Genomic DNA, 6000 nt, shown 5'->3' with positions numbered 1-6000 from the left:
GCAAGCTGCCCTTCTGATACAAGGATATTCACCACACAAAATTGTATACTAAAATAAATGTTTCATGTTAAGATGAATCAAACTGGTTTGACCCAAAGCACATACTACTAAGATAGAACAACAGATCTGAGCTTTGCAGTCTGTGTGTTCTGAGAACAGGAAAGAAACAATAAAATATGTTAGCTTTTTGCACACACAAAAATAGGCTCTATAAATACTGTTCTCTTTTAAAAAAATCTTTTCAGATTTAATTTCAAAATCTGTTTTGGAAAATTAGTGAAGAAATCTAACTCAGCTTTGTTAATTTTTTTGTCCTGTGTAGTATACAATCTAGCAAGTTTTTCACTAAGATTGTCCTAAAATCATAAATTTACTAGAGAAATATACATAAACTTTGCTTAAATTTTTATTCAGTTTATTAAATGACATCCTTTATTTGGAGGAAGGTTTTCTAATACAAAAGACTCTCTTTAGGTGTTTGATTTTGGTTGGGTTTTTTGTTTGTTTTCTTTTGTCCCTGTTTAGATTATTACTTGGAGGTAATAATACTCCAAGTATAGTGCTATCTGCTTCTGAGAATGTCCTGAACAACTATAGTAACTGTGTTGTATTTCCCCAAATCACCTTTAGAACAATATTTAAGAAGTTTTCATCTAGTTGAATGGCATACCAGAGCAAAATTAATAGAGCTGTTCTTGTAAATGTTTCAGTGAGCAGGTGGGAAATAAATAAGGTATCCAGGAATGCTATTGGAAAAGTTCTTCAGACTAGGAAGTTTTTGCAAGATGCTTTTGACTGCCAAGGAGCACATCCATAATCATTTTGTGGATGACTATAGTAAGAACAGATCCATTGACATGAAGGAACTGGGGGGAGGGGGGAGGGCAAAACGAGATATCAAAGTCGTTTTTTTCTCACTTGATATATTTTCCAATCCTGCTTGCCACTTACCCTGGTGCATTAAATTTGGGCAAGCTTTCATTATCCTGAAATCAGTACTCCACTGTTTACATGAGGAGAGCTTCCAAGAATTTACCACAAAGGAATCTCTTTTCAGTACCTTTTCTTGCCAGGCTGCTCATGTATATTTCACTATCATCATCTCCTGCTCATCCCTTAACCTTGTCTTTGTCATCTTCAGGCATGACATAAATAGTGGCTGGAACATCAGTAACCAGTGAAATAAAACAGTTCACTCTGCACCCTATTTTCATGTGACCAGCTTGCTTTAGGCACTCACATAGCCCACTGAGTACTTCTAGACCACATTTTCCTATATGCAAACAAACCCTGAATTAGAAAGCACCATTTGTAGCATAATTTTCAGTACACGTATACTGCAGTGCCTGCAGTCTGTGCAAACAATACAAGCCAGCTACCTACTCCTTGCCTCAGGATACTGGTAGCATAGCAGCAAGGTGATCCACACAGATAACACCCACATTCAGATTTTGCAGTGCATGCTGAGCCCTGTATTATCACAGCTACAGTATTACCCCATAAGCCTTCTTCTTCAAAGGTAATTTCATCATGTCTTGACAAGAAATAGTCAATGACTGCAATGTAAGCTTCACCATCAATAATAAAGACACCACAACTAGGGATTTGTGTTGAAGTGCATACAGTTTTAGGCTTATCGGAGAGAATAGCTGATGTCAGAGAGAACAGCTGCTCCTACAGGCCAAGAGAGGTGTAGAGAAGAATTTTAAAAAATGCTGTTATGAAATAAATATAGAAGAACAATTAAAAAAATGTGTCCTTTCATTCCTTTGACACCAGGGCCAGATTCTTGAAGCTTGAATGGTTTTAACAGGTAAATGACTAACCAGAAGACTGAATATTTGAATACAGTAGATGTCACTTTATATGGTTATGTTATTTGGGGAGTTGATGCTATAGTATTTTCAGTTCAACTTCAGCTCTGAGCTTTTTATGACTTTCAAGAGAGAGAAGAAGTAGAAAGAAGATTACAAAGAAGTGGCTTTATGGTCTCTTAAGGTTTTTTTTTTTTTTTCCCATTGCAATGTCTAGGGAAGGTAAAAAAAGAGGGGAGGAGGAGCTGAAGTCTGATGAAAACCTGAGCACTGATATAATATTATCTTTGAAGACACTCTGGAAAACATGCTTCTGACTCCTTTACCCTCATTTTAGCTCTATAAGTAGGTAAATATCCTGGAAATTTAATGAAATGTCATACAAAATCATGTAACTTATTCCTCACACAGAACTTAAATGTGAGAAAACACAATTTAAACTCAGGTTTTTGCATGCTAGAGTGTAGCAATCAAAGTATTTATTAGATCGCACAGCTACAAACCATCCTAACCTATTATTTGCTGCACTAGCTGTTCTTTCATTGGTGTTGCATTAATCTTCAGATCCTCATTAAAGCTCTAAGAGATTAGCAACAAAATATTTACCTTTTCCAAATCTTATTCTCCCTGACATGTTAAATTCAGTTATCAAACCCATAGTAAATCCTGAAAATCTAGGGCAGTTCCCAATCTTTTTCCCTGAAGCAGTTTTCAGAAATCAAAGAGGAATATTTTTTTCTTTTCTTTCTCTTCCCATAGACTTATCTGTCTCTATAGCAAGGCTGTTGCTCTCTGAAAAAAAAATGCATCAGCTTTTGATGAAATACTGAAAGCAGTGAAGAAATGCCAAGGATTTGCATGATTCCTGTGTCTTTCATTTCTGAGTCTTCTAGAGTTTCATTTTGTCCCCTCTCTAAATTTGAATATGTCAGGAATTATTTCTGTACGCTTGTGACCTAGGGTTAACATACTGATGAGACCACATTGCTTGTGAGACCTTGTACTCAGTAAATTTTTTATTAAATTATTCTTATTTCACTAACAGAAATGCAGAAAAGCAGTTTATAGATATGCCATCAGATTCAAAAAGAGCTGAGAGAGAGAGAGTTTCTCTTACAAATTTTTTTAAAAAATTAAGCTCACTTTTGATGGCCTTGAAAACAAACACCTCAGTGACTTTAAACATAGGGTATTACTTTATTCTACTTCTCACTCCCCAAGAAATACTATTTTTCTTGACAACTAGAGGTCCTAGCTCATCACAAAACCAATATGATTTCTCCATCCTTGGATTTTCTGATTTCTGAAATTCAGTGTAGTCATTTTACATTGAATGAAAATTAGAAGTGAGGAAAAAGTATCTGGAGAGGTGGGGTCACACCCCTTCTCTCACAGAAAGCAGACAGAGCTTCACAACAGTCATGTGGGACAGGGCCTTCATCAGCAGAGCTACTAGCCCAGGAGAGAGAAAGGCATTAGTTAATGTTCCTGGACATAAAGTTGCAGAACAGTGCCTATGAGGACCTCATTACCTCCCCATGTGAGTGGCTTACAAATTTTAATAAATTTATTAGGATGGTGTTGGGACATGGACTAACTGCTCCTTGTCTTTTACAAATAAGAATTGTAAATTCTAAGGGCTTAGCTACATTATTTATCTAGCAAGGCACATGTCCTGGTTTTGGCTGGGATAGAGTTAATTGTCTTTCTAGTAGCTGGTACAGTGCTGTGTTTTTGAGTTAGGTATGAGAAGAATGTTGATAACACACTGATGTTTTCAGTTGTTGCTAAGTAGTGTTTAGTCTAAAGTCAAGGATTTTTCAGCTTCTCATGCCCAGCCAGCGAGAAGGCTGGAGGGGCACAAGAAGCTGGGAGGGTACACAGCCAAGACAGCTGACCCAAATTGGCCAACGGGGTATTCCATACCATGTGATGTCATGCCCAGTATATAAACTGGGGGGAGTGGGGGTGGGGGGATCACTGCTCGGGGACTAACCAAGCGTCAATCAAGCGGGTGGTGAGCAATTACATTGTGCATCACTTGTATATTCCAATTCTCTTATTATTACTATTGCCATTTTATTAGTGTTACCATTATCATTATTAATTTCTTCTTTTCTGTTCTATTAAACCATTCTTATCTCAACCCACTAGTTTTACTTCTTTTCCCAATTTTCTCTCCCATCCCACTGGGTGGGGGGGGGGGAGTGAGTGAGCGGCTGCGTGGTGCTTAGTTGCTGACTGGGGTTAAACCATGACAGCACAACATCATCAAGACTGTGCAGGAAACCAGATGATGTTGATGAACTGTTCTCTACTTCGTATGAATTCGGGGTGAAGTGATTCATTTCAGAACAGCTCTAATCTTGTCCCATGGGCTGAATATCCCAATATTGGCTGCTGCACAGCATGCACTTCTACTATGTGTTTTAGATTCATCAAGAATAGATCCAGTTTGTGTACTCTGACACCACTCTGTTACAGAAAGCATATCTCACTGAGCAGGGAAGATCAGAATATTTCTTTCCAAACTGTCTTCCTCATCCAGACTTAAAAGCTGTTGTAGCCACCTCTCTTTCTTTACCCAGGACTGTCCATTAAGATCCCTTTCATCGTTATAGCTCTCATTCCACTGTGCAGGGACAGCAGTTAAATTGGTTTAAGTAGAACAAAACCATATCAAATTACACCTGAATTTTCAAAACTCTGTCATATTCAGACTCTTATCTTAGAAAAGTTTCTTAAAAAAACTTAAGAATATTTCTAGAGAGATTTTCAGCTCCATCTCAAGAAGTGCAGTCAGTAGGAAAACTCCTTGTCAGTTTAACAAAAGTTGAAGTATAATAAGATGTGCTAACTTCTGGCTAAACAACTAGTTGAACTTCAGCCATTTTTCTTACATACAACTGAAGAACAACTGTGCCAAGCTTAGTCATTACTGCTAAAATTACATTACATTATAATTATAGATCTCTGTTTTTAAATGCAAAAGAAAGCACTAAGTGGAACTTTTAAATCTAACTTTAATCAGTGTAAATTATTTTAAGTACAGCCTCAGTAAAATTACTTTATGTATTCTTTATAATTCCACTCTGTATAATTTTGAATCAAATAGCCTTGCAAATAGATTTAAGATGTGCAGCAAATGATGATGGCAACATTGCTATTATGTGGTGAAATTGTATTGTTTGGAACCTGGTGTTACCTACAGCGCACACAGAGGGACTTTCAGTCTGGTGCAGGATTCTTTTGCTAATTAATCCTACACAAAAGAAGTTTTACCACTGACAAATACTTTAATTCCTGCACAGATTGCTGTAGACCTACTAATGAACTTTGTTAACTTTGACCTTGGGCCATTTAAGAGTCTAAGGAGAGATGAAGTATTTTCCAGTACCTAAGAAAACGTACTCTTCTTCCTACAAAGTAAGAAGAATGAAGGAAGACTGCACATAGCTGTAAGTGTAAAGAAAAGGTTACTTAGAGAGAGGCTTCAATATGCATCCAGTACTAAGACCTTTTTCTTTGTCTCATACAGCAAGTTGTGGAAAAGGTTGGGGATAAGAAGAAAGAAACCCAGCAGGCTGAATTCCTTATTATTTCTTTTTTTCCTCACCCAAGATGCATACCATATGCTTCCTCTGGGGAAGTGCAGAGGATGAATGATAGCATCTTTTGCCATCATTCATGACATCTGATGATGGCCAACAGCTTATTCTGCAGGAGGACAGATGTTATTTACAGAAAGGAGGAAACTTCTGAATTACAAAATCAGTGCTGGTAATCAGGCTGCTGTATTCAGGACAAAGCACTGAAAAACAGATGCACAGGCATATCCATACTGAGATCTGGAATCCAGTTTTAATGGGTTGAAATACGTTTCAAACACCTCCACTGAATTAAGTTTAATAAAACACTGCAACACAAGAACCAAATTTACAAATGACATAGCCAAGTTAAGGCCCATGGGAATCAAAGGAAATGCATCTGTTTTGGCAGGCAGTGAAGCAGGTACAGAAAATTCTCTACTGTAACTGACTCAGCAAAGCAAAGCTCATAAGCCATTTTGAAATCTAACTGCTACCTGCAGTAGAAAGGAGGGATACTGGGCAAATGATAAGGATTGCTACTAAGAGTTTTGATACTCTGCTGTGTGCAGATTCAGGCCTAGTAACCTCATCGTAAC

Source organism: Haliaeetus albicilla, chromosome Z, assembly GCF_947461875.1.
Source record: "Haliaeetus albicilla chromosome Z, bHalAlb1.1, whole genome shotgun sequence".
In the NCBI taxonomy this organism is placed as follows: domain Eukaryota; kingdom Metazoa; phylum Chordata; class Aves; order Accipitriformes; family Accipitridae; genus Haliaeetus; species Haliaeetus albicilla.
The sequence above is the reverse complement of the archived record's forward strand: the minus strand, read 5'-3'. Positions refer to the sequence as shown.